The 14,340-nt window shown below is 33.2% G+C and overlaps 1 pseudogene; it reads right to left on the bottom strand.

Annotated features, from left to right (window-relative positions):
- Positions 1 to 8,059: 8,059 nt before the first annotated feature.
- On the bottom strand, positions 8,060 to 8,178 carry LOC111740279 (annotated as a pseudogene).
- Between the last annotated feature and the right edge of the window lie 6,162 nt (positions 8,179 to 14,340).

The following is a 14,340-nucleotide window of genomic DNA, read 5'->3' on the forward strand; positions in this document are numbered from 1 at the left end:
AAAAATGTCCGATGTGGATTTCAGTGATAGCCATGGTCGTTCTACTTGCTCACCATCTGTATGTTCTGACTCTTCACTGGCATATTATAGAATTGATCACTCATTAAACAGTATTCTGCTAGATATTTCGTACATGGAGAATGACAAAGACCCGCAGAGCATTGAAGAAGGTCTAAATCTGAACAGCCCTTTACTGACTTAAACTAAAAGACTTTATTAGGAAGACAATTTACTTTTTATCACTCTCTTTCAACATCTTTAAAAAGACTCTGCACATTCTAAAAATGAATAACCCTTATATTACTATAGGGAGCCCAGGCTACCTAAATGACACCTGTAAAGATTGAACAGCTATTACAACATTGATCTCTGACTTCTCTAACTTGCTTTGGTTCATTAATAGGCCAGATTTACAAGTCAGAGGGACATTAGCCTATGTGGTTCTTAAGAAATTTTGTATCACTATTCCAGTTTAACAAAGTGGGTATAAACCCTAAGGAAGTAACCGGTTTTGGAGTAGTGAGCCTGTTATTTATACCTAAAATGCATCACATCTATCTCATCCTATTATACCATTGCATTAACTTCCAGGAATTCAAAGCAGAATTAAAGACTTGGTCAGTGCTAATCACATACTACATTAACATGATCTTGGTTTGCCGTAACAAGGAAACCTCATCAAAAGATACTGAACACTCATTCTTGATTATCTGAAATTCCGCTGCATATATACATACTTAGAAAAGCACCCAAAAGACACTGCTCATATTTTAATTAAATGGCCTGAGAATCAAGAGTCACAAACCTATAATAGACACTGGTCATTTCATAGTAGATTAAGAAAATTTTTGAAAGAATTCTAATAGTTTTGGTCTTGTGAGACTATGTTATGGAACATATCACCTGATTTCCCAATACTTCTAAAATATGTATTTTATATTTAAATTTAAAGTTTATACATATCCATGATACAAATATTGGTAATTACATTAAAAAATTAAATTTTAAATAAATTTCTTCTAATCACAGAACCCAGAAAAATATATAGCATTAACATATGAACATTTAAATGTATTTCTTTCTAGTAATTATATTTATATTTATGTTTATTTTTATAGATCTACATGTGAAACTGACACTGAGACATATATCCCATTTGTTACCAAGTTTTTCACTTTTTTTAAATATTTTTCTGTCATTTTAAATATTTTTCAAAACTATTTTCTTTACTATATAGTAATAATACCTGTCCTTATCTTATGGTTGCCTATGTAGTATCTATAAATAGTCACGTTTGTGAGATATTGAATTTTGTTTCCAATTTTGCTACCATAAATTCTATATTAAGCAACAAAATGGCATATAAATCATATTTTTAAATCATAAAGATTGAGATCAATACAATTCTAAATGTTATTGCTGATCTCAGTATTATTAAAGCAGAAAATGTTATCAACATTAGAAAATATATTTGAATAGCAAAGGATATGCATACAAGAAAACATAATCAATAAGCAAGTATAAATCTTAAATAATTGTTAGGTGAGTGCTAATTTCAAATACTTTGCCAGGTGATTAAAATTTCACTTGGCAAGTTTCAAAAGCACCTAGTAAAAGCAGCTAAAGATGGAAACCAGACGCATTTCACCCTTTCTATCTCAATTTGGAAAACTGCATTTGAGTGAAATGTAGAAATGAAGAAATCTCACATACCTGCTTTCTATGCAGAGGATAAGCGAAAATATAAAGGGCAGAACCTCTGGAGGTGCAATGCATTTCAGATTAAAGCCTGGGTCTTCATGTGTGAAAATGAACAGCCCTGACCTACTAGTCCTCAAAGCTCACTTTCCATCTTATAAAAATTCAGAAATTTTATTATATGGAAAAAGAAATTCCTTTTCCCAGAATGTTCCATCCAAAAGCCCATTATCTTAGTTCCTCACTTAAAAACATTTGTAAAACATGTTTACTAGTAATATCTGTGATATTTATAAGTAAATATTTCACCCCCACAAAAAAAGACTTTTGTCCCCCAGAAGATACAGAAGATTTTGTACCCATTTCATAGTAATAAGAAAAGTGTCAGTTGTCTGAATATATTACATGATTTTGTTCTGTTTTTACCTAATATAAATCCTAATGTACAATATATAAAATCATAACATATAAAAATAATGTATAAATAAATCATACTATGTAAATATATATTTTGTATGCATTTTTGTACAGATATTTCACATTTTATGATATTGTATGGTTTTCAGAAAAAAGACAATAATATTTTATCTTATATGATTTTTACATAACCTTATAAAGTAAACAGTTATTATTGGATACAGTTAAAATAATTGTAACCAAAATAAGCTTTATGTGTGTGACTGAACCAAAGTGACACAACTTGTGTGCATTGAGATCAAGGCATAAACGTGGTTTTCAGGCTGCTATTCTTATGATATTCCTTGTGAACACTTGGACCGAGAAAAAAAGAATTAAGCTCTGTCAAAAAAATGTTTAAAAAAAGCCAGAAAGATATGACAGACTTTCTTCAACTGTCATTTTATATCCTTAGTACATCTTATATGACTACATATCAGGCAAAAAAATATAAAGGGGATAGCTTTAAATATTTCTAAAACATATGTCTATTTTTTTAAAAAAATCTGAGCATTAAAGACGGAGAGAATTATCTTTATAATCAAGTACCTACACCTGCAACATATTGATTTGTGGCAATAAACTAGATGTCAAAACTAATTTACACATTTTATTTAAATGTTCTGGATATAACACAGGACTCTCGAGAGATTTCATGCCATTTTAAAAGTGCTTAACTGAATAATAACATGGCATACTTACTACTTGTAAATGAATACATGCAAAAATTGTTAAGGTGGAAGATGATGAGTTATTGACACATTTGTCAGGTAAGGATTCTTTATAAATAAAACAAGGTAATCTTGAGAGTAGGGAGAATCTCTTAGCATAGCACAAGAATCATCAGGCAAATCAGCTGGCACAGGCGACTGCTGCAAAGGGCTTGTTGCCTCAGCACTTCTCCTATCTGTGGAAAGAGACCTATTCTTGAATTAAAGCTGGCGAAACAGATAAAGGTTGAACTTTTCAACTGCAAAGCAGGTATAGAAATTGCTCTCCTTTTTACTGAGACAAGCAGTAAAATTTTACTGCACATCACCAATTGGGCTTTTCAGCATTAAATACCAGAAAGTCTATTGTGTAGCTGTCTGCAATATAAATTAGGACTGGAGAGGTAAATAGTCATCTGAAATGATTCACATGAAGATAGAGAAGGAAAAGGTAGTAAAGCACCTGGCTTTATTTGATGGGGTTTCTGACTTTCTGATATTTCCACTTTCGTATGACAAAAAGTACTCTGTTAAAGGAGTAAAAAAGAAGGGTTCGGTAATAAAAATTAGAAAAGTAAAAATTAGAGTTTTTAAGGCTGGACCAGATGTATAAAATCATTGGTTTTATTCCAATGACAGAATTTTATGGAAAACAGTAAAAGCTACATAAAAGAATGCCGACAGCATCACTTTCCTCTCTATATCAGCATTAGTTTAGATGTGTATGAGAGAAAATATGCACCAGGGAGAAGAAAGTATGGAGGGTTTTTTTTTTTTTTTTTTTTTACCATTAAGTTAATGGGCCTGATAAATGGAATTGTAACACTGACACTAAGTGACAGTTTTGTTCCTTTAAAATCTGCTGTTTCATTCTAGTTACTCCAACCTTGAATTTCTAATGTGTGTGGCTATTACATTTAATAGTTGCGTTTGGTGATTTTATGTGATTCCAAAGAATAATAAAAGAAATGCCACTTCTGTCTAAGAAAGTTAAAACACATTAGTGAAATTTCAGATCTATAACTACATATAGGTGTTAAAATTTACATAAAATAAAATCCATTTTATTTTTTGGACAGAAGACCAGGGAAAGCAGTGCTATGTAGACAATGAAGAACTGGAGTTCACAAAAGTTTTTTTCTGAGATGATAATTTGAGCGGGGACATGAATTAGCTAAGGGAATAAGCCACTTGAAGATTTAGAGAGAAGTTTCAGGCAGAGAAAATAGTGAGAACAAAGGCCCACAGGTAAAAAAGACCAGTAGCAATTTCAAGAATTTGGGCAGCACTATTTCAAGAGTTTTAGTTTGGCTCAAAGATTGTTATTTCTTTTATACTGTATTCTTTCCTGATGTGCCGAAAACCACTCTGGCTCAGCCAAAGCTGCTCTACGCATCCTTGTCAATTAGCTCACCATTTAACAATATCCTACCAAGGCATTAGACTTTATTGCAGGTTCAACAGGCATTATTGAACTTACGTTGCCAACATTAAAATAGAATGAAAAAAAGTACATGGCAATCACACGTCCATTTTCCCGTTACCTCCATTAATCTACTATCTTGAGAAGAACATGTTCTAGAATGATTATTTTACTTCTGCATGGCAGCCACCATTGCAAGTGATTTAGTGTTCTGTTTGTTCTTTTCATTCGTTTCCACGTGGTTCCCTTTACTTTCTGGCCTGCCTTTAATGCATCCTGACCACTGAAATAATCTTGGCCAACTACAGGTGTCATCCTGGAAAAATCTCCCAAAACAGCAGCAGAGGCTCCAAAGGCCAGGTTCTGGCCACCAACGATGTTCTTTGAAAAACTTTTTTTTTTTCCTTTCAAGTTGAAATTAATGTCAATTAATGTACCTGTAAAATTATCATTGCCCTCTCTGCCTTTTAATTAGAGTGTTTAGATAATTTATATTTTCTGTAATTTTGATATGTTTGGGTTTAAATCAATAACTTCGACATCTGTATTCTCTTTGCCTCATCTCTTCTTTGATCTCTTTTTTTTCTCTTTACCGGTTTTTGATAAGCTGAATGATGTTTTGTGATTTATTTTATCTCCTTTGTTGCTTCTTGCCTATAACTCTGCATGTCATTTTAGGGGTTGCATAACAGTTACATTATAGATAGCGCTTATTTATGTCATAATCCATCTTTAAGTGATAGACTATGTTACATAAATTATAAGGATTTTCCAATAATACACTACCTTTGTCCTTTCCTGCCTTGGTGCTTACGTTGTAGGATAATTTTTTCTCTAAATATTATAAATCTCACATGTACTGCTTTTATATTAGCTTTAATCAAGTCTATTATGAGTAAGAAAGCATTTTTTATTTCCCCAAAGTTACTCTTTTCAGTGTTTTTCACTCTAGTTGATATCATTTTCCTTCCTCTCGAAGGTTTTCATCACTATTATTTTTCTTTTTTTCTGATATATGCCAGGTGCTTGTTATTTCTTTCAGCTTTTATATGTCTGAAACAAAGTCCTTATTTTTCCCTCATTTCTGAGGGGTATATTTACCGAAGATAGAACTTCTAAGTTACACATTTTGTTTTTCTCCTGACTTACACTGGTTCTAATGAGAAGTTTTCAATGAGAATAAAAGGCTCTGATCTTGGTAACTCTATGGAGTGTGTGTCTACACATTCTTGGGTCCTGTGTGGCTATTCTCTAAGCCGACCCTGGTGCTCAGAGCATCCCAGCCCAGCCTCTCCCGGCCCCTCCGTCTGGACCTGCACTCACTGCCCCCATACACCCCAAGCCACAAAGTGCTTCATACTGTACAAGTACAACTATATGCCATTCTAGAAAAGGCAAAATTATAGAGACAATAAAAAATCTCTGGTAGCTAGGGGTTGGGGCAGGAAGAGGGATGAGTAGGCAAAGCACAGATAATTTTACTGCAGTGAAACCACTCTGTATGATAACATAATGGTCAATACATGTCACTATGCATTCATCCGAATCCACAAGATGTATAATATCAAGAGCGAGCACTAATGTAAACTATGGACTTTGGGAGATTTGGATATACAATTGTAGGTTCATCAACTGTAGCAAATGCACTATCCTGGTGTGGGGAGCGGATAACAATGGAGGCAATGCACCTGTGTCGGCAAGGGTACGTGGGAACTCTCTGTTTTCCTCTCAATTGTCCTATAAACCTAAAACTGCTCCAAAAAATAGTCAAGAATAAATCAAAAGAATTAAAAAAAAAAAAAGCTGACCAACAGAGCCTTGCTATTTCCCTAAGCTTGAGCAAACCTCAGACAGACTTCTTCCTGCCCCAAGGCCCATCACCTCCTACCTACTCTTCCCCCTTACAGAAACCACACAGTACCCTAACCAGAGGTCCCCCCCTTCACTTTTCTTGGTGTTTTTACTTTAGAAAACTCATAACTGCAAATTATTTCTCTACCTCTTTGAGATGGAAATCTTTTTAACAGGCCTCTTACCTGTTTTATAACCCAGACTGGACCTTCTTTCTCTAGGACTTGAGAACCATCCTTTTGAAATACCATCATCAAAGATGCCAGCATCTCTGTCTACTAGTCACTGAGGAGACAATAGGAGTCTGCCTTCACTATGCATCTTGCTCAGAGTATAAAGCTACTTCCTGTCATGAAGATAAGAGAAAGTTTACTTTTCCTTTGAGTAAGGCCAATTAGCAATCCCAGATGACCTGATTCCCCCAACTCTGTTTTGAAAAAATTCTCCTGCCCCCCATTTTTTAAGAAGTTGGCTTCAGACTGTGTTGCGTTCTCTCTTCTCTGTTGCAGGAGCCTCAATAAAATCTTCTTTACCTGTTCAACTCTGTCTGATGCAGTTTTTGTTTTGACAATACTGAGTGTCATGTTTTTTATGAAGTTGTAGTTTTAAGAAAGAAATATAAGACGTAAAATACAGAGAAATAATACTGATTAGAAATAAATTGCATTAGAATAGTCATCTCTTTTCTTTTCTTCAAACAACCCTTAAGCACAATCCATACAAGTTTCAATTCTAAAATTAGATATAATAATAGCTTTAAAAGGTGGAAGAAACAGAAATTCTTCTTTTCCTCACTGTGATTGGAGTATAGCAATAGTGATCATTTTAATACTTCTGATTTAATGCAGAATCAGTGGAATTTGCCCTGCATTCAAAGAAAATATCTTTACTAAAAATCGATAATAGCAGTTTTGAAAATCATTTTCTATTGATGAGATTCTGCTTCCAGAATAAGACTTAGCCCACAATTTGAAACTTCATAGAAATATGAAAACAGTTCACAATTACTGTAATTTAGAATTTAACTCACATTCAGATTGAAATGGGCGGAAAAATACATCCCGGTAAGAAACTGTTCTCACTGCATGTGTTTTGGAGCATCGTTTAAAACGTAAAATCAACATTACTATTCTAGTCACAGCAAAGCACGTACCCAAATGTCGCATTAAACTCATTACTGGGAGAATGACAAGGCTTTCCCGTATGATTGTTTTTTCCTTAGAATAAAGGCAAAAATTGCCAGTGCTTCTAAACCTGAAACAAAATGTGATTGGAGTTAGATGAATTAGTCTGATGAATATGTATTTCAAATGGCTATGTTTAAAAATATACATCTGAGTATGTTTTATTTCCGTTTTAACCTGTATTTAGCAGACTAAATTTTCATTTTGAATATCCTCATATTAACTTTCTTGATGTCAAAGTTGCTGCAGAGTTGCATTTTAAAGAAAAGGTTGACAAGATATTTGTTAAAAAATATTTTGACTGTCTTTTTTTAGTCTTTGCTATTTCCTTGTATTATATTGACCTACCTTTCATCACTCTGGTTCATATTTGTTCGGCTTACTTTTAGAATACAATAATTTGTTCTTTTTTTCTTTTAATAAGATGGTTGGTAGAAAACAAAATCAATGAGTATTTCATAAAACATTTTAGCTATATAAAACAAAACTCCAATTTTTAAAGTAAATTTTAAGATACTACAATAGACATTTGCTATCTTCTCTCAGCTATATCCGTAACTATTACACTTAGGACATAATAATAATTTTCTTATGTTAACAAATTACATTATTGATATGCATGAGAATTTCAGGCAAAAGACATCATTTTGAAGTAGGGAAAACATTTGAAAAAATAGAAGCATTGTAGTCCAGGTTAGGTTTTCTTTCTTTCTTTCTTTCTTTCTTTTTTTTTTTAACACCTACAGCACCTAGTATTCCTAGGTGGTCTCCCATCCAAGTACTAACCAGGCTCGACCCTGCTTAGCTTCTGAGATCAGACAAGATGAGGCACGTTCAGGGTGGCATGGCCGTAAACTAGGCTAGGTTTTCAAAGATATCTTTTGCTTACAATTTTAATTTCTCTTCAATATCTTTAAAGTGAATAACTAACATTTTATTTTCCTTGCCCTCCCAACTCCATTTATAAATTACTCCTTTTTCTTTTTTTCTTTTTTTTGCTTTTCTCTCCACCATTTCACTGAAAATGACCATACTCAGGTTATTTAATCAAATTGATATTTTTCAATTTTCATTTTCCTTGGCTTCTTTAGCAACATTCCAAATAGAAGACGAACCTCTGGTTCCTGAAATGCTCTTTGCATTCAGGTTCTGACATTACAGAGCACAGCCATTTCTCATACTGTAGTGGTTTATCCCAAACTACATCCTTTGCTAAGCTAAAACCTTCTGCCATAAATGAACGTCAAAGGTCCTTAAGATGTGGCCTTAGGGCATTTCCTGTCAGTGGCCAAAATAGTAATTTACCTAGTTATTTATGATATTAAATGGATTGAAGTCTTTTAACTTATACATAATTCTTACATTCTATAAAGTTATAATATATCCCGCCATCAAGAATATCAAATCATAATTATCTCTCTAATAAAAGGCTTTCTTCATACATGATCACAAACTGAATAAAAACACCTGATAAAATGATTTACATCATTTTTTTTAATTCTAAGACCATAGGCACATATTTTATATAATTCTATTCATTTGTATATGTAAAAGTTATAATTTTGATTTAGCCATATCTAAAATATTTCTTATTCTAACAAATAAATGAAAATTGCCATTAAGAAACTCTTTCTAGGAATAAAAGGATTGGTGGGCCATGAAGTCCTTTCTTGTCTTTGAAAAATATCCAGATATGTGACCTTAATTTTTCTTGCAAGAGAATCTTGGAAAAACAATGATCTTTATAGATTGTAAAACACATGAATATGTTGAGTGGAGTTTTCCACATTTCACTAGTCTAACAGAAAGAATAGATATCAAAGAAGCTCAAGACTAATGATGTAAAAATTCAGAGATCATTCATGAGATGAATATAGCTCAGTAAGCCCATGTTGTAGCTTGACAGTGAGTTTGGAGCTTTTATTTGTTGACTGAAAAATACATTGTAATGAAGATTTCTTTTGGCTCTATGAACAATTTAACACTTTCCTACAAATAAAAAAAAATATCCAGTTCACTTTATGTATGAGTTTCTTTACTTCATTATTTCACTTTCCTCTCTCATGGCTGAGAACATTCAAATTATTTTTTTTTTCCCCCTTTGGTATGGCCTTATGAAAAAAATATTTCTTCCTATTTCTAGGTTTCATCAAGTAATTATCTTCAGACATGATTATGATTTTTAAACATTCAAGTCAATTACAGAGCTATTATTTTATCTTTTACAATGCTCTAAACGTATTTAACATCATTAGAGTTAAGAGGCACTTTCATAATGTCAATCTGTTTATATATCAGTGTCTTCACCTTTTGACATAACCTGTGAAATGTCACTTAAAAATGAGTATCATGTATTATTTATAATAGCATACATATATTACAGATTGTGCTTGCTTAAGTGTTAACAGTTCAATGAGCAGACAAAGAAGTATGCTAAAAACGGAAAGACAACTTTAAATTTTGTGGTGCTGTTAAACCTAAACGAGAACTCATGTTATTTGTATTTTAAACATTATTTAAAAATAATTATTATGTATATTTCTATCAGAAAGTGATTATTTGAATTTCTGAACGACTTTTACTTTTCTTGGCCAGAAATTAAAACTGCCTTTGGTTCAGACTTTTGTGGCATAATTCATGATAAGTTATGAAATTAATACTAGGAATGATAATGGACATATTAAGATGTTAGCCTAAGCACATGGTAAACTTGACAATTAGCCTTATCAGTGTTTCATATATTAAAATATGATTTATATATTCAAGTCTCCTATGGGAACTCTGCTTTCATTTTTTTTCTTTTTAGCAGTGATTTTGACATGTTACTATACTCATGTTTATCTAATGCAACAATATCGAATATTAATAATTAATACATTTTAGGACTCTTTTATGCCAGATAAAATACTAAACACCTGATATAATTGTCCCAATTAATCCTCAGTACACAGAACCCTATGCTATAGAAAATTTAGGATATATTAATATCTCTTTTTTATAGACAAGAAAGTGAGAGTTAGAAACTAGGACTTGGGCGAGGTCACAGAGCTGTTAACTGATAAACTTCAGAACTCAAAATAAGGTCAGCTAAACTCCACAAACTTGAACCTTTTCCCTTCGCTAATCTGCATAATTAAAGGATGTTAACAAAATTTTGATAAATGAGAAATAAATGAAAAATCAAAAAAAGAGAAGGGAACACATATGATGTATATGATGTAGAATGTTGGCATTTTTTTCTTGTTTATATATTTTTAGATTTGGTAATCATGATAATAGGAGAAAAGGAAGATTTATTATTTTTATGAATTAATTCCATATCCCTTATTATGAGATAATATAATTCTTCAAAGACTTTTTAGTTGAAGATGACAAAAATATAAATCAAAATGCTGAATGCCGTTAGTTGAATTCAGGATAAACAAAATAGAATGAATGAATGGAGATGCTGTTGTATAAAAGATTTGCACTTGAGAGATGAGTATTTGGGTAAAGGCCCAAATGAGACGAGAAGGCAAGGCTTGTAGATGCTGAAGGTGAACAGACTGGACATTGAGACCAACACTGTGAAGGCTGGGAAGGGATTTACATGATGTGGTTGAGAGTTACAAGGAAGAAAATAAAGTTGGAGCCAACAACACAGAGAGTGGTGAGAAGAAGATGGCATCAGAGGTAGTTAGAAAAGGGTTATTAGGTGGGGAAGAATTTTGATAAGGAGAGTAGATTGCTTTTGTGTCTGTGAAATAGGAAGCCATTGGAGAGATCTGAGTCAGGAGTGACAGAATCTATCATATTTCAATAAGATCACTATGTGAGGCAAGTGTAAAAGAAGGGGAAGTTTAAGAGATGAGGCTGATTTGCGATGGGATGATGAAGTGTATTCAGATTCTTTATATTACTGAAGACTGAGAGACCTGTAATCAAGATACAATGGATGAGACCTGTACAGGGAGATGGGTGAAGAATAACTCCACAATTTGGGTCTGAGAAAATGGAAAAATTGAGTTTCAAGCTAACATGCAAAATCTAGGTTTGAATAAATCTTAAAACGTTTTTGCTCCCCTAAAAAGATATTCTTTGATTACTGCTTGCATTCAAATTTCTAACTTTCTCTGGAGTAAAACTATCCAAACAAGCAAACTCAGAGCCATGTAAGAGTCGGCCTTCTGCTTACCTGTAAGATATATGGATGTTAGTCTTCCTTTATTAATAGATAAGCAGTTATGTGAAATCCTTTTGATCCTGTGACATTTTCTTCTAAGTGAAATATTTAAATCCTCAAAGAACTTTTTAGAAGTTCAGTTAGTCAAATGAATAAGTGAAGTGTACTTTCAGAATGACCATCATGGTGAAAAGGGATTTCTGAAAAAGGCTTAAACGGACTAAAATCCTGCCTGTGCACCACGATTGAAATATAGCATACTTATCTCCTGTAGTAAGGATTATAAAAAGAGCTCTACCTTTGTTTTAATTTACTGTAAAGAAAAATATATATGGTAAATTTGCTATTGCTGACAGAGTTCAAATATTTAAATAACTGCATGGTTTGAAAAATATGTAATTTCAAATTATAAAAAAATATTTGGACTCCAAACTCAAAACAGAATTGTGGCCCAGGGAAGATAACACCAGAGGGATTTGACCTGCCAGTCATCCTAAATCAGTGACAGATCGACCTATTCATGGGGATGGAGCAAGGAAGAGACTCATTACTCGCTTCCTGTATGTTTTAACTTAATTTAGGTTTTATCATATTTAACACCTTTGTCTTTATAATACAGCTTGTAATTTAGTGTTTAGTCTACTTTTCAGCTCATATTTTCTTAATTTTAAAATATTCTTTGCCTTTCGTTTACCATCAATGTAAATTAAAATTTCATTTCCTTCTGTTTCCTTGGTTGATTTTACATACCTCCATTAGCTTATTTTTTCTCATTTTTTATAAGCTGAGGTATATGTCTATATGCATCTTTCATGTTTTCCCCCTCTAGTTAGCTCTCCAGCAATTTTCATATTCTCTAAAGTAAAATGTTTATTCCCTGTTTCTTGAGTTTAAATCCACAAGAAAAATGATCTAGTGTATGCAAACACTGATGTCACCTTTCCCCCAAGATAGTGGCAATTCTGCTGGTGTAGTCCAACAGTACAACTAGAAGTTAGAACTTAGATTCACTCTGATCTACCTCTAACCAAATACAGCTATAGATTAACTGGAAACAAAAACAGAGGTTAGTTGGGAGGAAAACCCTCCTGCAAACATTCACTATAGATTCCAACATTTAAACTAAATGAATAAGCCTATGGTTGGAGCTGCCCAATAAATTTCCCTGAAATGAGAAATTATAAAATTATTGTAAAGATGCTTTAGAATCAGAGTATGATAATTCTTTGCCTCTAACTCTCTGATAAACATATCATAGAATATATTCCCTTTCCTTCAAGAGGATTTTGAAATATTCCCTGAATGGGTGTGTTCTCTGTATTGTGTTCTTTTTGAAAGTAAAGCTAAAACTTCCTATGTGTTTTATGACCAACATGAGTGAGCCATCTCAATATTTCAGGACCAACAGACCAACATTTTCTCTGGGCTATCCTGGGCTGCAAACAGCCTTCCCTCTGCCTACTGCAACCTGTTTGATACCAACGGAGGCTGCATTTTGACTTTGGCACTGGGATAGCACTACTGAGGCCTCTTCCTTCCCAGCTATTGGGGTCTGTCTTCATGAAAACCGAAATCACAGGAGACATTGTTCTTTATCACAAGCGAGTCAGAGAATTCGAGATGACTCAACACTATGTTTTCTATATTAAACCTAAACCCTTTAAAGGTTTAATGGATGTTTGCTATCTCAATAATTAAATTAGCCTTTCCTACTATTCCAATCATGAAGAGAAATACATGGTAGAAAGAGAAATTATATATATATATATAATTTAGTGAATATATATTCACTATAATTGAATTCCTTCCTTTTGGGAAAAGATGACATAGGACCCCACCAAAGGTTAACGGTCATTAGAAGAAGGAAGACACATGAACAGAAAACTTCAGTTCAACCCAAATGATGATGGCTTATAAGTCTAAAAATTTCCATAAGCAGCTTTATAAAAACCCTTTGCTTTCTCGGAATCTCTGAAAAAGTTAATGTCAACGACAAGGCTAGATTTGTGGTTTACTGCCTTTCAATTTTAATTTAGTTTTCTTCCCCTTGTATAGCTGGTGGAATGTTACAATTAATATAACAAATAAATATTAGTGTTTGTTATGTGCAGGCACTTTATGTGGATAATCTGATTTAATCGCTACATCAACCCAATCGGTTAGGATTGCACAGCCAGTAAGTTGAAGAACCCTCTTACTCCACAAGCCGCTCTGCACCAGTGTCGCTGATTAGCTCATCAGGGTCTGAACGAGGGCAGTGAGCATGCAGACCAGATAACACAGGTCCTAGTGCAAATTGTGCTTGTTTCTCATTTTATAAGGTTGTCCTTTTTTATAAACTTAGTATATTTCAAATTAGGTTGAATTATTTGACCACAGCCTTTTGCGAAACATTTTAGCTACATCAACATGTTATAATGCATACAATGAAAACAATTCAATGTGAGTTTGTCCAAGATTTGTTCTTGAAATCATGCTGTGTGGTTTTTAAGAGCTGAAAAATGGTTGAATTCCTTTGAAACCTGATGATGGTTGAAATATAGATCTGAAATTTCTTTAATCCTGGGGTCAAGCATAATGTTCACAATTATTTAAAAATACTCTTCATAATTTAAAAACCACAGAAGGACCTATATACTGTGACCATTTCAATCAAAGTAAACTCAATGATGATGTACTTTAACAAAACATTGAGGGGCCCCTGGGGATACCAAGGACACCAATCTGAGAGATCCATGGGACGGGGTGATCATCATTAGGTTTGCCAGGGGTGCACAGCTGGACAGTCATTTTCAAAGCACAATCAAGTAGAAATGAACTCAGTGCAATCCCTGGGATACATATATTCCAGATAAC

The sequence above is a fragment of the Pteropus vampyrus genome, unplaced genomic scaffold (genome assembly GCF_000151845.1).
Source record: "Pteropus vampyrus isolate Shadow unplaced genomic scaffold, Pvam_2.0 Scaffold60, whole genome shotgun sequence".
Classification (NCBI taxonomy): Eukaryota; Metazoa; Chordata; class Mammalia; order Chiroptera; family Pteropodidae; genus Pteropus; species Pteropus vampyrus.